Source organism: Acinonyx jubatus, chromosome C1 (assembly GCF_027475565.1).
Source record: "Acinonyx jubatus isolate Ajub_Pintada_27869175 chromosome C1, VMU_Ajub_asm_v1.0, whole genome shotgun sequence".
NCBI lineage: Eukaryota > Metazoa > Chordata > Mammalia > Carnivora > Felidae > Acinonyx > Acinonyx jubatus.
The window spans coordinates 96,501,308-96,523,343 of NC_069381.1; the positions used below are offsets into that span (position 1 = coordinate 96,501,308).

The 22,036-nt window shown below is 38.7% G+C and overlaps 1 protein-coding gene across 5 annotated transcripts in view; it reads right to left on the reverse strand.

The window, feature by feature from the left end:
* CSDE1 (cold shock domain containing E1) overlaps window positions 1-12,481 on the reverse strand; it is a 38,271-nt gene extending 25,790 nt beyond the window's left edge. For 4 of the 5 annotated variants that reach the window (XM_053214640.1, XM_015066108.3, XM_015066107.3 and 1 more), the window contains exons 1-2: window positions 12,327-12,481; window positions 3,439-3,825 (exon numbers count right to left, since the gene is read on the reverse strand). The gene's annotated coding sequence lies outside the window, so the exon portion shown is untranslated. Of the gene's footprint in view, window positions 1-3,438; window positions 3,826-12,230 lie in introns of all 5 variants that reach the window. The other variant, XM_015066106.3, reaches the window with a different exon arrangement.
* Window positions 12,482-22,036: the final 9,555 nt, after the last annotated feature.

Here is a 22,036-nt window from a genome sequence, read left to right on the forward strand (position 1 = left end):
GATGTTCTGAGAGATACATTCAACATAACTTTAACTATAGTATACTGATATAATTGGGTTAATTACTATTAATATCTTATTCCACCTCATTTACAAATTAAATTTCATCACAGATATGTAGGAATAGAAAAAAAACAGTTTATACAGGGTTCAGTACTGAGGTTCCACACATCCACTGGGAGTCTTGAAACATATCCCTTTGTTGATAAGGGGAGGCCTACTGTACTAGATTATAAACTCCATGAGGGCAAGGACTTTTTGTTCAAAGTTAAATTCCTACAGTCTAGACAAACAGTTGTTGGCACATATTAGGCACTCATTTGTCAAATACTGCAAGCATTTAGACAAATAAATTAGTCTTAAAGACCACACATTAAACATAAAATACAAGAAAAACTTCAGTTTTGACCATCAAAATTTTGATAAAGCAAATTATTCATTTATCAAATGACCAAAGATTAAAGATTTAAAAATAGTGAGAAAGTAGGCTAAGAACAATATGCTCAAATACTTTTATGGTGGTAAACTGGTGCAACCTTTCTGAAATGCAGCAACATGAATCAAAATGTGGAGTTGTTTTCCTTAATAATTCCAATGCAGGAAACCTGCAATCTGAAATGTGTGAATGACACTTTATGCACCAATGTGTTCACTGATATGTTTTAATAACAAACGTCTGGAAACAATCTAGTCTCACACTGGGTCAAGTCACAACAATTTGTATAAATGCCATGCAGTCTTTAGAAAGGATGGACAAATATGCTTATACTATAATATGAAATGACAAATAAGAGAGATTATCTATACAATATGATTTCAAATGTATTTTAAAAAAGACCAGAGAAGTCTAATCTAATGCTCACGGATTTCTCAAGAGAACACTTGGAAGGTGTCTTAAAATGGTAAATGGGGACAGACTACAGTACTGATACTATGGCCCCGTATTATTATTTTTTAAAATAGGCTCCATGCCCAATATAGGGCTTGAACTCACCAACCTGAGGCTAAGAGCTGCACGCTTTACTGAGTGAACCGGCCAGGACCCCTCCATGGCCCACATTCTTTTTATCTTTTAAGTAGGCTCCATGCCCAGCATTGAGCCCAAAGCGGGACCTGAATTCAAGACCCTGAGATCAAGACCTGAGCTGAGATCAAGAGTTGGACGCTCAACCAACTGAGCTACCCAGGCACCCCCATGGCCCACATTCTTAACCGCTGCCCACATTCTTTTTATCTTTTAAGTAGGCTCCATGCCCAGCATTGAGCCCAAAGCGGGACCTGAATTCAAGACCCTGAGATCAAGACCTGAGCTGAGATCAAGAGTTGGACGCTCAACCAACTGAGCTACCCAGGCACCCCCATGGCCCACATTCTTAACCGCTGCCTTATACATGAAAGAATTTTAGTGCCTACATCAATACTGTTCTAGGCTGTGTTCATACAGAGAATCCAACAGATAAAAATTCCCAACTTCCCTACATATTTATTTTTAAAATTGGAAAGTCATTAACGTTAACCCACCCCTTTACAAAAGAAGAATTGGAGGGGTGCCTGGAAGGCTCAGTCAGTTAAGCAACAGACTCTTGATTCTGGCTCAGATCCCTTGGTCGTGAGATTGAGCCCCACATCCGGCTCCCTGTTGAGCGTGGAACCTGCTTGGGATTCTGTCTGCCCCTCTTTTTCATGAATGTACTCTTTGTCTTTCAAAATAAACACTAAAAAAAAAAAAAAAGTTCATGTTAGGGTGCCTAGTCTCTTACTCTTCTGAAGACTAAAGAAAATGGTACAGTTTCAATTTGCATTACCTTATCTAATCCAGCACAACTGATAACAATCTAAAATTATTTTTTAAAAATCAAATGAGGAGGTTAAGAAGAAACAAACAGAAGAAGCAAATGGTACAATAACTTTAAAACTGAGTAACTGTCTGTTTACAGAACACAGATAATTTAAATAAATTGGTATGATTGGTAATTTTCACAGTTAAGGAATAATTTTGGTCCACAGTATGATCATTACCACAACAGGCTCATCAACTTTTAAATAAATTACAGATTAAAGGCCCAAGTGCTTCTTGAAATGGTGAGGAAGCTTTTGTAAGATGACAACCTAGGAATGACCTAATGTTCTCATTCCTCATTCTATTTGATTACTGTAGCATTTTAAAAAAGGGTTATCAACCAAATTCTCCTTAAAATGATCTTCCTCGGTGTTCCTTCCTGGCTACCTTTATTTCTTTGAACATTCTCTGGTACTTCTTCATTTATTACTTATAAAGCGAGGACTCCTTTCTGATTTCCAAGCTTCTATTTCTACACAGTTTAGAAAGCTGACTAAAAAGGACAATTGCCTTTTATAATCCTCCCTCCCCAAATAACCACTGTTTAATATTCCATGCTAGCATATTTCCTCAACTTCAGATTACTATCTAATGAATGCACTAGAGTTCCACAATATATTTTGCTTTCAACAAGTCCCCATGTAAAGTTCCCCAGTCCTATGAACAAAAAGGTTTCGAGCTTCTATAACTGGGTAGACTAGGTCAATTCCCTCCAGGCTCATTTTCACATTCAGTTGGTTATCAAGTCCTATCATTTCTGCCACTAAAAACACCTACTCTTTCTCTGCCTATACCCTAGCTTTTATCTTCCTTATATCCTATCCATTGCTCTTAACAGGTTTTCCCACCCTCAGTCTATCTCTTAAAAAGTTGTTCTACTTGTTTTCAAAGATACACTTCTGAAAATATAATTTTAAAACCTGAAGCAATAAAGCTATCTCAGTTTTGAAATTAAAAAACCCATTAAGCCCTTGCTTACAAATATAAACATCTGATGACTTTTCTATAGAATGAAGTCAAATACATTGGGACCTTCAGAACCTTCCTCCAGCAAGTTTTCCTTTCTAGTTACTCTCTCTACCCACAAAACTGTATCTCCCACTTTGTTCATAATGACCACTCATTATATACTATATGCTTTCAGATCTCCCTGAATCTGCTCATTCTGTTGCCTCTACGAAGACTCTTCTCCCTCTTAAAGCACTATTTGCCTTCAAATGTCCCTTCTCTCTAGGCTTTCTTTACCTTTACAGAGATCGCTGAACAGACTGCAACTGAAATTCTAACTTTTAAACAGTACAACGGGAGTTTTCCTTTCTAAGAGACCGATACATTAAGAGAGATCCACATGTATTAATAAATGTAATCTTGTTTGAAAAATCCCATAGTTTGGCCATCAATATTGTCCTTGTCCAGTAAGAGATAATAAATTAAATAATCTAGTGTTGACATTTTCAGACTAAATGGCTGAGAATATAAATTGTTTTCAGAATAGCTTTAGAAAAGAAGACATTAATAAGATTTTATATTTGGCCAAAACAATCAGGATTTCTGAAGTTACAAACGGATCCTTTGCCAAAAGGAAACTACAAACCTACCTCGCAGTGATAATCAAATATTGCACTTTCAGTAGTATTTGCTGATTCTTCTTTTTCAGCACACGTTTCAAAGGATGAAAGTTGCTAGTATTAAAAAAAAGAGCGAGAGAAAATGATCTATCAAGCTAATAAAGAATACAACTGCTGCTGCACCGGGCAATCTCACAGTACAGCACTGAAGAAAACAAAGACTACTAGCAGCGTTGGGAAGTGCTCTTTCAAAGCTGTTGAGTAGGCACAAACTTCTTGTTTCAGATCAAGTGTTGTGTCTTCAACTTAAGTGTACTCTTCTTTGGTCTTGTTGGTTGTTTCGAGGTTTGTTCCTTGCCTGATCTGAACTTGAAGCAGCAGTTTCAGGTGGTAAAATCTGTTCTGTTACACTTCATACTAGAGATAAAAAATGAAGACATTAAGTATAACTTACATAAAAGAACCAAGACAGAGGGTGGGTAGAGGTGACAAGCTCATTTCATAAAGTTAGAATCATTCATTGGCTAAACAAGGAATGCAAGAAACTTGAAAGCACACTCATTTGATGTTATTTGAGCAATCTCTCAAGTGCTAATGGATACCCCCTTTGGTGTCATACACTCAAAACAGGAATTTCAGTCCTTAATTGACACTTCCACACCTTAAGTTCTAAGTTATAAAGCATAATATTCAACTTAATACAAGTGTTTTATAAGCATCTAGTACTATGGTAGGTATTATGGAAAATAAAGAAGTTCCTGCCATCAGATAACTTACACTCTTGCAGAGAAGATAAGTTATACACGGAGAAAAACTAGAATATAGGACCAAATGCCAAAAATTAATTTGCCCAACCAATATCAGAGTACTATGACATACAGTATACTAGAGCTACTACTTGTTGTTTCTTCACCACTGTAAGTGCATTGCAACAACATGGTGAGCACAGAGAAGGAGTTTAGTAAGAGACAGGCTTAATTTAGAGACATAGGCAAATTTTAAGAGAAATAAAACAGTCAAGCATTCTAGGCATGTTGGGGTATGCCAAGCCAGGGTATGCCACTGAATCATAAGTTCCTTGAAAGCAGGGACCAGGTATATGATTTTTGATGCCTGACATCAAGGGAGGTTTATTATTACATGAATGACTATGGCCAACAAGTGCAGCTTGTTGTTTCAGAGGAATGAACAGTCTAGTCTGGCCAGAACAGAGGGCTGGCTTAAAGTGAAATGGGATACGTGGTGTGACAGGTGTAGTGGAGTCAGATTATGACGTATTTCAACTTGATATAACAGGAAATAGAGAGCCTTAGTTCTTGATGAAAGGATATTAAGTCTTGAAATCCTATGGGAGATAAGTTAGTGAAGGTAACAGAAATCTCATTTTCTGAGAAATCTCTATTTCTGAGCTGTTGCCAGAAATAGAGAAAAATATCTATAAAAAAGAAACAATTAAGATGAGAAGAGATGGGAAGCGAAATATATTTATAGGTAAAACCACAGAATCGTGCTTTATATTAGCCATAAAAGCGTTTCTTCTGTACTGACCGAAATATTAACTGGTGCTGTTAGCAAAACGATTTACACAGGGAGAAAAAAAAAGGTAGATTTGGTTTTAGATATGCTGAGAGATGAATAGTGTATTTTAGAAACCTCAGAAATAAGAATGTCTATAAGGTGAGAGGTCAGAGCTTGTGAAATAGCTTAGACCAGGAGAGCCCCAGTCCATCCACTGACACTTACTAGTAAAATGCTTGAACAAATCATTTCATCTCTCTAAATTCTGGTTTCTCATACACAAAATGAAAACTCATCAAGAGCTGATCTGTGGCTTGTTTTTTGTTTTTTTGTGGCTATACCTTACGTTCCCTGACTTTGTATTATTACCTCAAATATCAAATGCTGTTATATACTGTTCTTTTTATTTGGATCATTTTATTTCCCAGACTAGATATTTCTTAGGCCAATGGTTCTCAAATCACTTGGGAAGCTTTAAAAAATACCTAAGCCCAGTCCTCACTCAAAGAGTAATTTAATTGGCCTATGGTGTGCCTGGGTGGCTCAGTTGGCTAAGAATCCAACTCTTGATTTTGGCTCAGGTCATGATCTCACGATTCGTGAGTTTGAGCCACACACTGGGCTCTGTGCTGAAAATGAGGAGCCTGCTTAAGATTCTTTCTCCTTCCTTCCCTCCCTCCCTCCCTCCCTCTCTCTGTCTCTGCCCCTCCCCTGCTCTATCTCTCAAAACTAAACATTAAAAAAAAAAGTAATTTAATTGGCCTAAAGTGAGGCTACTTCCGTTATGATCTTTGATTCCTCCTTCTCTACCTCCACATCCAGTGTCGCAAGTCTTATCAATATTTCCTTCAAGATACCTAAATGACACATATTTTAGTATAAGTATCTAACACATCTGATAATTTCCAGTGTCAACTCTTTCCATTTTCTGTCACACAATACTGCCAGACTGATCTAAAACTCCAATTTCACCTCATCTCATTGTCCTAAATCTTCAATGATTTTTTTAGCACTTTAGATGGGAAATTCTTAATCCTGGCTACACATCCAACCCAACCACCTGGGCAACCTAAAAAAAAAAAAAAAAAAAAAAAAACCAAAGCCTGGATCCTACCTTGAGATACTAATTCAATTTCACGAGGGTTACATCCCAGGAATTGGTATATTTTATCTCTCCTCTCTCCATATGATTCTGACTCGTGGCAGGATTTAAGAACTACCATTTTAAGGTGTTCTCTATTCTACCTTTCCACCTTTTACCTTCAATTGCTCTCCAGGTCTCCTAGATAGGTGCATTTTCCTGCCTAATTCTTAAACATAACCCTTGGAAGATTCCTGAATTCTAGCCTTCTTTGTGCATGTGGGTCTTCCCACAAAGAGATAATATTACCATCTTCAAAGTGACAAAACAGCTTCCTCTGTACCATTTCCAGTACAGACTTAATACCTTAATTCCCACTATGTGAGGCAGTAACTCCCACTGCATACATCATATCATCCTTTTTGGTACCAAGTCATTTCTGCACTTTGCTTACTTCATGCTATGTGTCTTGTTCCTCCAATTATGAAACAAGTTTCTTTTTTTTTTTTAAGTTTGAGAGTGTACATGAGTGGGGGGGGGACAGTGGGGTCACAGAGAAAGGGAGAGAGAGAATCCCAACTCGAGGCTCAAACCCACAAACCGTGAAATGACCTGAGCTGAAATCAAAAGTCCACCCAGGTGCCCCACAAGTTTATTTCTGTATCACAGCCCCCTTCAGCACCTAATCCAGCACTGCCAAACTTAAGCACAGCAGAAACTACCACAGCAAAAAATGCAGTTAGTCCATAATAGGAAAAGGACACCACAATTCAAGTGCAGCAGTTCTACCAACTTCTATTTACAAACCCAAAGACCCCAAAAGTGCTATCTGATAAAAGAGGTGAGAATTTTTTTTTGGTAATTTTTATTTAAATTCTAGTTGGTTAACATATACTGTAATATTGGGTTTCAGGAGAATTTAGTAATTCATCACTTACATATAACACCTATTGCTCAACACAAGTGCCCTCCTTAATACCCATTCCCCGCCCACCTTCTCTCCATCAACCCTGTTTGTTCTCTATCATTAAGTCTCTTAGGATTTGCTTCCTTTTTTCCCTTCTCCTAGGTTCATCTGTTTTGTTTCTTAAATTTCACGAGTGAAATCATATATGTCTTTTTCTGAAACAACTTATCTTGAAAAATTTGGATTAACCCAGTTCTAGGGTGTTGTATTATGTTAAGAACTGTCCAGATTGTCACTTAGTAACACAGAAATGAGACTTCCAGAATCTAAAATCTGGAGCATTGCAGACTTAGTGTTGGGGCACTAATGAAGCCTATTAGGATCTATTAAAGCTCAAACAAATGCACCAGCTATCAAAAATAACTGAAAGTGGCTGAATTTTACTTCATTAGTATCTTCACAGCTATGAGACTTCTATGGTTAACAAAACACTTTTCAGTCAAATTAACACTTAATGAAATACTTAAAAAGTACCCATTGGGCATTTTAATAAAATTGGCTATGCACTCATGCCAAGATTATTAACATTCATGGGCGGTACTGACAACTCTTCTGCCTTAACCCTAAGAATGCAGTGCATTCCCTCTAGCCCCCAAAAGCTAGATACTTAAGTCACATGAAAGAAGTACCAACCAAAATACTAAGGAACAGTTTAAATGTTGATCTCAGAGCCTCCCTCATTGCTAAGTAATCAATTCCCTTTTCCTTTGTTTTGTATGGAAACAGTATCACCACTAGTTAATTATCAACTATTATGTCACACAGCTTCAGTCGGAAGTTAAAAGCTAATTCTTTTAACTGAACTGATAATCCAAATAGGTATTCCTATCTCAACGGTCTTAAAATTATCATCACCTGTTTGCTGTTTTATCTCAAAAGGCCTAGTAGAAGACAAGCAAACAGCAGGCACTAAATAATAAATGTTGAACCACTACACTTACGTGGCCAACAATCCATCTAAAATATATCACATAACCCAGTTTGTCATTTTGACAAGTTATTCTCAAAGTCTGTACAGCACTCACCTGGAGACAATGTTAATGACAGGCTAGGCTGTAAGTCTTCCCACCTAACCCACTTTGTTCAGAAAGTAGTTTTTTTTTAATTTATAAAAAAAAAATGTTAGCGCGTGTGGGTGCTCGTAAGAGAGGGACATGGCAGAGAGAGAGAGAGAGAGAGAGGGAGGAAATATCCCAAGCAGGCTCAGCGCTGTCAGCATAGAGCCCGACGACGCGGGGCTCAAACTCACAAACCCTGAGAGATCATAACTTGAGCCAAAATCAAGAGTTGGACACTTAACCGACTGAGTCACCCAAGTGCCCAGAAAATACTTTTTTTTTTTTTGAGAAGAGCAACGATCCAATTAGGCAGCACTAGTTCATATTTCTAGATGCTTTAACTCAAGACAAATTTAAGTGTGTCATATTTTGCTATTACCTGTATAACTGAAGTGGTTAACATTGTAATTCACCTTTGCTTTAGAATCTAAGGAAAATGATAAAGTTTAGATAATTAACCAATTTAAGCCATCATATCAGGCAGAAATTAGAGAAAATCAAATTACTGCAACTATCTTTTTGTATATGTTCAGTAAGAACAATTACGCTGGGTTGTTAGTTACCTGAATAGCTGCTAAGACATTTAAAGTTTTATCTCCATCTATCACTTAACCGCTTTTATAATACACTAGCACTCTGAAATAGGACAAATGCCAGTGTAGGAAGGAGCTAAATGCTCCAAACACAAAACCAGAAAATAGTGTAGACCAGCACTGTTCATGCGAAATATAGTGCAAAACCATGCATGTAATTTAAAATTTTCTGGTAATCATGTTAAAATTGAGAGAAAAGGGTGAACCTAATTTTTATTAGGTCTATTTAACCAAATATATCTGACATGTTATTTTCCCGATGTAGTCAATCTAAAAAGTTTTCTTTGAAATCTGATGTTTATTTTACAATTATAGCACATTTCAATTCAGAATTGTGCACAGTGTTAAGTGCCATACATGACTACCAAATTGGTCACAGCAGGTACAGACTCATGAGGGAAAAAGGTACTGGCATGCCCAATACATACAAAACAAAAGGCTCTTTGGCAAAGGCTTTCACAGATAAAAGGAGGCAGTATCTAGCAAACCTGACCATAGCAAGAGCTTGTACGTACTGCATTTTGAGAAGCAAAAGTGTAAATAACTAACTTATTTATTGGCTAACTTATTTATTTATTTATTTATTGGCTAGGGCTACAAACCAATGGATAGCCGACATGTTAACCGTGAAGAAACTGCTAATCAATTTATTTTCAACTACACAGTTAAACCTCAGCATTAAAGGACATATTAAATATAAAAACGCTTCAAAAATAAAATGCCCATTCAGTACTTCTCAACAGAATACTGCCTAGAACATCATACCCCAGTTTAATAACCTTAATGAAAAATACATTTTATAATTCCTCAGACTTGGCAGTACGAACTGAAAAAAAAGTTTTGTATTGTTTTTAACTAGGTACTCCTACATAGAAGGGAAACATTCCAGTATCAAGACAAAGGAATTTTTAAAATCCTGACTTGGCAAAAAGAATTTAACATCAAGAAATGATGGAATTCAAGAAAACAAGTCACTCCTACCAAAGCATTTTCACCCCTGTAGATATTCTAGCTATGAAGTCTTTAAAAAGTTGTAATTTTTGTCGCTGTAATTCTCTATTATGAAAAATCCTCCAGGTTTTACAGCTCTCCATAAGACAGTCTGAGTCAAAGATCTCAAATTAGTTTCCCTTTCATTTTTTGAAAAGACAAAAGCTAAGAAGGCAGAGTTCTTTGTGTTTATTTAACAAAACCAAGATTTTTATTTTATAATACAGTCCTACAGTTCAGCTCCGTAAAAATCTGTCCAAACAGCATTTCCATGTTTCAGCTACCTTGCCAAAAGTATGGTCCTCAAAACAATGTGAATGAAGTTATTATCTCTGAACCATACACTTTAAAAAAAAGGGGGGGGTTAAAATTATAAACTTTATGTTATGTATATTTTTCGACAACTTAAAAGAAAAAATATTTTAAAAAAATTTTATTAACATTTATAATTTATTTTTGAGACCATGAGAGAACACGAGTGGGGGAGGGGAAGAAAGAGAGGGAGACACAGAATTCCAAGCAGGCTGCAGGCTCTGAGCTGTCAGCCCAGAGCCCAAGGCAGGCCCGAACCCACGAACCTTGAGATCGTGACCTGAGCTGAAGTCAGACGCTTAACTGAGCCACTCAGGCACCCCAGAAAAAATATTTTTTACAAGTTGGATGGCTCTGCACAGTGTGTCTTTAGATGGATGGAGGGGAAAACAGGAGTGGAATAAAGCAGGACTGTATGTCAGCTTTCACGCTCTCATTTTTTGATTTGCAGGAATTTACCAGAATTTTCAACCACACTCTAAAGGTCATACTTGTTAAGTCAGAACTTATTTACAAAAAAAGAAAACCTATCTTCTGCGCCTCAAATACTTTACTTTTCAACTCAGCTGCTATAAATACTCATCCCAATGGTAAACATCCAGAGCAGCTGCAAAATCACTCAAACCACTACCATCTCTTTTATTTCAAGCCTAAGGCTAAAAGGAAACAAAAAGAAACAAGGCTGAATATTTACCCAGATTTTATGACTCATATATATATATATATCCACATACATACACACACAACCATTCAGGCATATAAACCCTCTTCCTAACCCACACCAAGAACACCTATTTTTCATTAGTACCCCAAAAGCACCAAGGTATTATATTGCCCCTCCATGTAGTATCGAAAATGCCTACCTTCTAGAAACTCAAAATGAAAATTACTCAGCATTTTGATATTGAATAACTTATGAGCTATAATTTGGTACCTGCATTTTTTAGGCCAGCTCTGGTCAAGAGCTGGCAGTTCATATCATCCTGATAAAAAACTATGTCTCTCAAAGGAAATTTTACTACAGTGTCTTTGGACGTCCTCCCTCGCCCTCTAACCCTGTCTCTAAACTCTTTAGAGGACCATTCTTTCACTCACTTTAGGTGCAAAACAACTACCTCCTACAACAGTGTTCAGATTTTTGTGTTTGCAGATTGAAGGCTGTTTTAGGGAGTGTTCCCTGCCTCACTTTTGAGTCAAGCAAGAGAGGAGCCATCTGGGTGTTTCTAAAGGAAAACCTGAAACCAAAAGAACCAAGGCACTAAAATTGTCATAGTGTTTTTTTCTTTTTTTTAAAGATTTTTAAGTAATCTCTACACCCAAGGTGGGGTTTAAAAACGACCCTGAGACCAAGAGTTTGCAAGCTCTACCGACTCAACCAGCCAGGCGCCCCAAATTTCCTACTGATAAAATATCGATCGATGGTTAAAATCTTCAAGGGTCTCCTGCCAGGGTTCTAAAAAAACTCACTCTACAGAGAATGACGAAGCCAAGACGTTCGCTGCTCAACAGGGGCCAGGCTCTGGCACCATAAGCGGCAAAGATGGTGCTAAGGACGATTCCACAGAGCTCTAATAGAGTACGCCCTAACCCCAGGATGAAGGAATGAGAGCCACGTGCCCACGATTAGGGGCTGGTTCCCTTTCTCAAGAAGCCGAGGGGTAAGCGAAGAAGGGAATGTTGGGTGTTCAGAATCAAGACAGACAGCTCTAGGTGAGTAGAAGTAAAGATGACACTTCGGCTACGCTACTGTGTCAGACGTGGCTGGGGAAAGGGGTGTCTCTAAGCATTTAGACGGAGCGGGGTCTCAGTCCATACACAAAGGAGGCGCCACTACCGCACTGCGCTCTGGTACTCGTAGTCAGATCCCCAAGCAGGTGACTGCCAGTAAACTATGGGGTCCGGAGTCAAAGCAGGCCCCTCTGCCTCCGGCTCTTCCAGCCTCACACAAAGGACCGCGCCACCACCCCCCCTCGCCCCGCCCGCCGGGACTTGTAGTTCCCGTTTCCCCCGCCAAGCCGCAGAGGAGGAAGTGGCCAGACTACAATTCCCAGCAGCCTCCGCGCCCGAGCCCCGCACCCCTGCCTCCATCTTGGCTGCGGTCGGAGCCTCCATTTTCGCTCCCTCCCCCCACTTTAGTCACCACCACCACCACCACCACCACGCGCGGCTGCCTGGCCTCGACTCTTCCTTTCAGCTCTGCGGCCTGACGTGAGGCTTAGACAGTTAAACGGGGGCCAGGTGGAAAAGCCGGGGTAGAGACTCAGGGTGAAACCTTCCCTGCCCAGAGCTCTAGGAGTGCCCACCTTGACTCAGAAGTCTCTCCTGTTAGTCTTGGTCTTCTCATCCGCACCTAGCCTGGCTTTTTACTACCCCCAGTTGGACCCCGAGGTCGTACTCACCCCAACAGCTCAGCGCCCCCTCTCCAGCGCCGCCATAAGCAGCACGGCCCGGTACGTAGGAATAAATCTCGCTTCTCTCGCGAGAGTTGCGGGCTCTAAGCGCGTGCACGGGAAGCGAGGGGGAGCGTATTCCTAATACGCTTGCGCATGAGGGCTGAATGACGCCAACTAGTGCGCTGCGCTTAACCACAACCAAGATGGTGCCCACGTTCCCTTACATTCCCTCCCCCTTGAGGTGCGGGAAGCAATCTCCGTGTTTACTGACTCCGCTGGGACGCATGGGGCGGGGTGGCGGGTAACTTTCGGCGTCTCTGATCTTTGCACACCTGAATATGCTTTAGACAGAGAGACCAGGCTAAACTTTGAGGACGAACAATCTGGAGGGCATATGCAGGAATGTCATATAAAGGATTTCTGTTTTCTCGAACATCATTCAGAAGCCCCAAACCCCAGTTTCTCCTCACAGGGCAAGGCTTTTTTTCTCTTGTCTGCTATAATATACTGGAATTTTCGTTAGTATAGAGTAGGTTTTAGTAAGGTAGTTTGGAAGTTCTACGTGAGACCTTTGTCTCGAAGAAACTGTAGTGCTTGCAACAGACGGACAAGAGTGAGCAAGGCAGCATAACCATTAAAAAACAAAAAACAAACAAAAAACTCCTTCAACTGACCTTTTAGTCACCAGAAGATATTCGTATTGTATCTGGTAATCAAAGAGGCTGAATCAGTAGCCAAAAGGTTGAAATCAGGGCAAATGATGATTAATCCAACGGGGTATGGGGAAGAAAGAAAATAGTTCATTGTGGCCACAGAAAAGTTCAATGAGTTATCCCTTGTCAAACAATAGGGCAGTACCCTCTGGTGAGAGGAATGCTTTTCCCGGATTCTGTGGCTCTCCCTCTTGACAGTATTGGATAAACAATGACCAGTAACGCTCCTGAGAACTCCCCTACGCTTTATTTTCGCTTTCAAGATACATTTATTCTGCATCTCATATCTGTCATCATTGGGGTATATACAGTTCTCAAGACAAATGGATATAGTTCTGTCCTCAAGGAACTTTCAGTTTAGCACCATTAAGTAATCACAAAAACAAATTTAAACGTACACAGAGACATAAGTGCAGTGAAGGAAAGATGCACAGAGTTAAGAGTAAATAGCCTCCAATTCTGAGCAAATTATTTTGAATTCTAAGAGGAGGCAGTATTCTAGTTATGATGTTAAAAGATTTTTCTCTGAACTCTGTTGCTATTAGTCCAATTCCATTCCACCTCCAAGCTGCCTTTGTTCTCTTTGATGCCTTCCCATGCTTCCAAGGTAAGATATTTGCTTCATATTTGCTTTCAATGTTTTCATAGCTCACTCTATTGTAATTATTGGTTTATACCACCTAGTGATACTTTACGACAGGACCAATGACATTCATCTTTGCATCCCTAGTTTCTGACAGTACTTGGCTCTCAACAACAACTCTCAAAAGCTTGTTGAATGAGTAGCACTGAACAATAGTGTAGGATGTTGTTAGAAATTAGAGTGTTCTGTGGAAGTACAAAACGTTTCATCTATCAAACCAGCTGTTTTGTTTCCTTTGTCCAGTTCTTAAATTGAGATCTCTCCTTCTCAGCAATAGATCTAGTCTGGATATTCTAATCTAATGTTACAGAGAAACTGCCCCGGGCTCTTGCACTAGAAACAAGGTCATGTGAAGCTGGGCTAAAAGTAGAATTAGGTCTAAGAGCATGCATTCTCAAATATCACAGTAATGGGAAATGTAAAAAATAATAGTCTCATTAAATTCTATATATACAATCCCTATTAATAAGAAAGAATAAGTCTTGATTTCTACTATTACACATAGTTTCTAAATGCCTTCTTAAATCATACAACCATTCATCCTCATCATTCTGATTATGTCTCAATTGCCTTTAAATTCCTCCATGATCCATAATTAGTATCAATTTACATTAAACACAAAATGCAAATATGCATACACCCAGAAGCATACATTTTAGCATCCAAGGCATTAAAGAAAGTAAAAGATGGAAACATTTGATTTAAATCACTAGCTTATGTGATTTATTCTTTTTACAAGTATTACCCATAACTAGAGGTAGGTTTCATTTTTAGAAGATCGCTACATTTTAGGGCAATAATTTTTTTCAGATTAATTTTGAAGTGAAATTAAAAAACTGAAATGTAGTTATCATGTTATGTTTATTTTTTAAAACCAAAGTTAAAGCAGAAACTTGTGAAGTCACTTGGGAAACCATCTCCTATGCAATGGGGTAGTTATGGATTTTGAGGAGATATTTATTCTATTAAGGAATAAACTGAAACAAAAAAAATGCATACATTATTTTTTGGTATTTATCATCCCAGTTTTCTTCCCTGAGAAACTTAAATAGATAGTGAAATTGATTATGATTGTGTTTTTTTCTCTCTACAATTATCAATAAGCACATATCTCTCGAATCTATTTGACAATCAAAAGCATCTTTTACACATTTGTAAGTTTTTCTTGAGCAGTGATGGCAACTGTATAGGATGAGATTTTTGTCAGTTCTCTGTGAAATGAGAAATATTAGGTCAATGTAGAGATTTTTTAAAAAATAAGGCTAAACTTATTCAAGATTCTAAGGGCTGTTTTCATTCTGACATGTCTTTCCTATTTAGGGGAGGTAAAGGGAACTTTTATTTATTTATTTATTTATTTTTTAATTTTTTAATTTTTTTTAACGTTTATTTATTTTTGAGACAGACAGAGACAGAGCATGAATGGGGGAGGGTCAGAGAGAGACAGGGAGACACAGAATCTGAAACAGGCTCCAGGCTCTGCGCTGTCAGCACAGAGCCCGACGTGGGGCTCGAACTCACGGACCGCGAGATCACGACCTGAGCTAAAGTCAGATGCTCAACCGACTGAGCCACCCAGGCGCCCCTAAAGGGAACTTTAAAAAAAAAAAATTTTTTTAATGTTTATTTCTGAGACAGAGAGAGACAGAGCATGAGTGGGAGAGGGGCGGAGAGAGAGTGAGGCACAGAATCAGAAGCAGGCTCCAGGCTCTGAGCTGTCAGCTCAGAGCCTGACACAGGGCTTGAACCCACAGACTGGGAGATCGTGACCTGAGCCGAAGTCGGATGCTCAACTGACTGAGCCACCCAGGCACCCCCGGGGACTTTTATAAAATTTTGCTAATAGTGGATGGTAAAGGTATCCACATTCAAGATTTCAGAACAGAAAAACACAATTTAGAGCAGAAACTTTCATAAGGAATCATTATTTCCACAAGAATGTAAATAAGATTTAATCCTAGAACACTGCATTCCAAAACTTTTTATTCATTAACAAGCCTCTAACAGTTAAAATGCATTATGTAAATAAGAATGATATAAGGATAACAACATGTAATAAAATATTAGAATTTAAATAAGAATAATGCAAAAACTTTGTATAATGCTTCCCTTTATTTTTTTTTTTTTTCAATTTTTGAAAGAGAGAGGGAGAGAAAGAGAGAGAGAGGGAATGAGCGGGGGATGGCAGACAGAGGATCCCAAGTGGGCTCTGCCCTGACAGTAGAGAGCTCAATGCAGGGTTGAAACTCACAAACCGTGAGATCATGACCTAAGCCTAGGTCAGTCGCTCAACTGACTGACCCACCAGGTGCCCCTATGCTTCCCTTTAAAGTGTCAACACTGCACATAAGAGAAGAATTATATGCTAAGCTGCTGCATTAAAAGTAGTCACCATAACACTTTAGCTCTGGGAATCAGCCAGAGGGAAGGGTGGAGCAAAAGAATATTGTTAATTAAACTTAATTTAGATCCTAATGAAACCAATTGTACTCAGAATAAAATCTAAATTCTTTTACCATGGCCTACAAGGCCCTAACTGACCTAGTTCCCACTAAATCTCTAACCTCTGGTTCACTGTGATTCAATTCCATTGCTATTTTGGTTTTTCCCACATTGCAGATTTGTTTCTACTCAGAACTTGCATTTACTGTTGCTGCTGTCTGGAATGCTGTTTCCCCAAATTATCACTTTGTGGCACTTTCTCATCAGTAACTTGTTAGCTTAAATGTTACTGCCTCACAAAGATCTTCTCTAAAGTAAAAGTACCCACTATCACCATCGCTCTCCACAGTATTAGCTTGTTTTATTGTCTCCATAATATGTATTGCTGTCCAAAATTAACACATTTATGAATTTAGTTGTTTATTCCCCTTCTTTCTAAACAATAGTCCAAGTTTCAGTTCTCTGGTTCATCACTACATCCCCTAAATCTAGGACAGGGACTGACATAACAGTAAGTACTTAATAATATTCATCGAATGGATGAATTATCCATTTCACTAATTCTAAGACATTATTATTTGTACCATACATCATTATTTGTGCATCAGCAAGAAGAAAATATGTTGCCATTTTCACTCTGACATAATACTGTCATTGGTTACAATTTTTATATTTGTTAATGGAGTTCCTTTAAAGTTATTTAGACCTGGTTTAGGTCTAATTAGATAAAACTTTAAAAACATTTTCATCATGTGTCACTCTTGTGTGTATATAAAGTGAAAAAAAAATAAGCAAAGTAAATTGGTGGTCTTCCTAAAACTTCTTCACGAAACCTAACTTATGAATCTTTCTTTGTAGTAATAAATTTGACTGTATTTTAAAAATTCCATTCATCAAGAGACAGCATTAAAAACTTTAAAAAATCAAGAAACTAAAATATATATGTTTGCAACATGTAAAACTGATAATGTATTAGTATCATAAATATATACTAAATTAATACCTATAAATAGGAAAAAGTGAAAGAAAAGAAATGGGGGAATGACTTGAATGTCTACATTAAAAAAAAACGTTAAGGGCGCCTGGGTGGCTCAGGCGGTTGAGCGTCTGACTTTGGCTCAGGTCGTGATCTTGCAGTTTATGAGTCTGAGCCCCGCGTTGGGCTCTGTACTGACAGCTCGGAGCCTGGAGCCTGTTTCAGATTCTGTGTCTCCCTCTCTCTGCCCCTTCCTCGCTCATGCTCTGCCTCTCTCTGTCTTTCAAAAATGAATAAATGTTAAAACAAACAAACGAACAACTGTATAGGTACGGGGTGCCTGCGTGGCTCAGTTGGTTGAGTGTCTGACTCTAGATTTCTGCTCTGGTCATGATCCCAAGGTCACAGGATTGAGCCCCGCATCGAGCTCTGCATTGAATATGGAGCCTGCTTAAGGTTCTCTGTCTCCCTCACCCCTAGCGGCGTGTGCGAGCTCTGTCTCTCTCTCTTTCTCTAAAATTAGAAAAAAGAAAACTGTTAGGCAAATAATCATTTGATATTATGCTCAGCCTCATTAGTAATCCAGGGAATACATTTTTGTTTTGAGATAGTTTTAGACTTACCAAAGAATTACAAAAACTATATAGAAAGTTCCCATAAACACTTCACCCACTTTTCCATTATGTTAAGCTTACTTAGCCATAGGACAATTTTCGAAACGAGGAAATTAACCTTGACACAATATTAACTAAACTACAAAATTAATTCAGGTTTCATGAGTTCTTTCCCTGATATCCATTTTCTCTTCCACAGTCAAATCCAGGATCACACCCTGCATTTAGTTGTTGTCTCCTTACTCTCCTCCATTCTGTGACAGTTCCTTGCCTTTCGTGACCTGGACACTTTGGAACATTGATCAGTTATTTTGTAAACATCCCTCAACTTGTTTTTGTCTGATGCTTCCCTGGGTTAGATTGAGGTGATGCATTATTTGAAAGAATGTTATGGAGGTGATGTACCTTTCTCATTGCATTATACCAGGGGACATAAGATGTTGAAATTTATTATTAGTGATGTTTACGTTAATCAGTTGGTTAAAGTGGTGTCTGCCAGGATTATTCATAGTAAACTTGTTATTTTTCCATTATAATTACTAAATGTTTTGGGGGAGATACTTTGGGACTTGATTGAATTGTCCTCTCAAAATTATATCTACTCAGAATCTCAGAACATGGCCTTGTTTGGAAATAGGTCTCTGCAGATGTAATCAAGTTACAATGAAGTCATACTGAATTATAGCAACAACTAATCAAATGACTACTGTTCTTAGAAGAGGGATATTTGGATACAGACACACACATACAGGAAGAAAATCATGTGAAGATTGAGGTAGAAATTGCAGTGCTGTATCTAGAAGTCAAGGAATGCCAAGAGTTGCAGGAGCTAGAAAAAGGGCATGGAACATACTCTCCCTTAGAGCCTCCAGAAAGAACCAACCTTGTCAACACCTTAATTTCAGACTTCTAGCCATCAGAACTGTGACAGAATACATTTCTGTTGTTTTAAGCTATCCAGTTTGTAGTAATTTGTTATGGTAACTCTAGGAAACTAATAGAAGCTAAGCAAATACCTTTTTCTGTTTAAATTTTAGTTCACTAGGGGCACCTGGGTGGCTCAGTCAGTTGAGCTGTTAGCACAGAGCTCACTTTGGGTCTTTGTCCTCCTCTCTCTTTGCCCCTCCTCCACTCATGTGTGCTCTCTCAAAAATAAATAAATGTTAAAAAAAAAAAAACACTTTAGTTCACTGATTACAGCATACATTGATGAATCTTACTGAATCTCTTTTTGGCTCATAGATGTGCAGGTTTTTCCACACAGGATTATTCTTAGGCCACCAAAAATACTGGTAACACAGGATTTCCTAAGAGTGCTTCATTGTGGTGTCCAGAATTTTATTTCAAGCTAGCAAAAGCTGTGTGGCAGGCAGAACTGTGAGATGGCTACCAAGAATCCCACCACCTGGTGGTGTACATGCTGTGTATAGTCCCCTGCCCTTGAGCATGGGCTAGACCTGTGGATATTAGAGGATACCTAATCTCTTTATGGCAAAGAGATTACTGCAGGTGTAATTAAGATCTCCAATCAGTTGGGTTAATCAAGAGGGGGTTATTCTGGTTGGGCCTAACGTAAGCTCTTAAAAGGGAGTCTAGAGATGGGAGACAAGGAAGGTTGGAGAGTGATCTCCTTTTGGCCTTGAAGTCCTGGGAGTTTTACACCTGTATAGAAATGAATTTTGCCAACAACCATGTGAGCTTGGGAGGGGGCCCAGAGCCTCAGATGAGATGCCTAGCCTATGCTGACACCTTGATTTCAGCCTTGTGACATCATTAGATGGGAACCTAGTTAAACCCTGCATGGACTGCTGACCTACAGAACTGTAAGAGAAGAAATGGGCATTGTTTTAAGGTGGGAAATTTGTGGTCATCTGTTATATAGCAGTAAAGAACGAATATAGCCATACTCCCAAGTTCTTATGCTGGCACTCTCTTGATCTTACCAGAAGGTTCACATGAATGGAAAGTTCACAGAAAACAGCTGAACCCCTACTCCCTTCTCAAATAGTGCTTAAAATAGTTTCTTGACGAAAATAGCAAGAGCTTACCTTTGTCTAGTCATGCCACCAGGAACACAGCCAATTATGCTTATGCTTACAGTCAACTACACCACAAACCCCTACATGTGTAAGACATATCCCAATTACAGGGATGTTAACATATGAAATAAAAATCAAGCTTAGGATCAATAACATATAGAAATCCACTTCCATCAATTCCTCTTATATTTTTAGGCTAGATGAAATGTTGAGTAAATTGCAGTTCATTCAGCTCTGAAGGTTCTGCCTCCTCTTTAGCATTCTTTGTGGGTGACAAAAGAAAAAGCATCATCTGCTTTCCATTATATTAGCAGATAATAGTCCTTAATTCCCTCTAAAAGTTGCTGAGACACCTGCAAGTGAAATACTGAAAAATGTGCAATATAACTGCTTATTGCGAAATGTATCTAATATAAAGGTGGACGGAGAATTAAAATTCAGGAAGTCAGATATTGGCAAGGATTTACAAAATGCATAATTGTAGTATTATATATGTATCTCTTAATACATTATATGATCACACAATGAAATAGTGAACATCAGTGGAAATAAATGACAGCTATGTACAAAACTATTTTTAGAAACATGTTCAGTTGAAAATATCAAATCCCTATAGACTATGTAAAATATGGTACCATTTTTATAGAAATCAAAATGGAACAAAACTAAAAAATGTCACTTTAGGGATGCATACATATTTTAGGTCTTTTTGCATGTGGTAGAACTATCAAAAAGAGGGAGTAGGGAGATGGGGAGAATAGGAAAGGAGCTTAGATAAATGCAAAGTATGGGTGATGTTCTAATTCTTAAGTTAGGTGATGAATGATTATATTTGATAGCTTATTTGCATGTTACATATCCTTTTCTAAGTGTTAAATATTAAAACGTAAGTGCAAAATTATGTATAAAGTATTGGCAAAATTTGTATTTGCACAGTTGTTTTTTAGACTATGTTTATTTGATCAGCGTTCTTAATTAGAGGCAAGTCAGGTTAATTTTAACAAAAAGTGATTTTATTAAAAGGCAATCCTCAGGATCTCTAAGACAGGCGGAAAACCAAAATGAGAGGCTACAGAGCCTCTAATCACTTCAGATAATTGCTTCATTGACGATCTCACTGTGTGGCAGAGACACTGCAGCCGCACCATTGACTTTGCAGACACTGGATACTGAAATGTTGTCACTAAAGCCGCTTGGGCTGTTCCTCTGTGGAACTGGACATAGTAGGCAGTGTTGTAGGCCTTTACTCAAAAGGAATTCTGCATAGTTCCCTGCTTCTTTGTATGCTTAATTTTAAAGTTTAAAGCAGATATATCTTCCTTAGCTGCAAAAGAGGCTGGGAAAACATCTGACACTTAAATTTCTTAGGAGGGAGGAAGGCCTCTGCCTCATTAGGTGAGGGACTCCCTAACAGGATACGAATGATATTGGGCAGCCAGGAAAGAAATGACAGTTGTCTGCCACAGCCACTCTTGGCCACTCAACACCAACACCTTCAACTTTCACTTATTAAGAATGATTCAGAGTAAAAGGACTTGTCAGACCTTGTTAGTTGCTTTCTCAATACTCTTTCCTCCTTGCTAATGGAATACCGACTTTATCTGAGGCAGCTATGTACACAGCCTCCTTTGAAGATAGAAGTTACCATTTAAAGAGGCAGGCAAATTAAGACAAGGGGAAATCTGTCTGGAATTTCGGGGAAAGCTTTGCTTTCCTTCGTAAAAGAGGATACACAGAGCTGGCACAGGCCATTTCCCTTTATCTTCCTGCCTTCAGTAGGGACATGGAATCTGGCACAGCACCGACCTTGCAACCACAAGAAAAGAGCATGAAGGATGAAAAATGGCATGCTCAGGAGGCGGATTTGAAAGACAGCACTGCACTCTTTGTATGTAGGTAAGACCACCAATTAAACATTGTTTAATCGTATGTACACATGGTCTCAGCTGCACCACTCTAGAAAAGAGAGGACATGGGGCGCCTGGGTGGCGCAGTCGGTTAAGCGTCCGACTTCAGCCAGGTCACGATATTGCGGTCCGTGAGTTCGAGCCCCGTGTCGGGCTCTGGGCTGATGGCTCAGAGCCTGGAGCCTGTTTCCGATTCTGTGTCTCCCTCTCTCTCTGCCCCTCGCCCGTTCATGCTCTGTCTCTCTCTGTCCCAAAAATAAATAAACGTCGAAAAAAAAAATTTAAAAAAAAAAAAAAGAAAAGAGAGGACAATTACGTCTCATGAGTTAAGACTCCATTTATTGAATTCGTATTTTCTAACATATGGGCTGTGGTGTTTCTT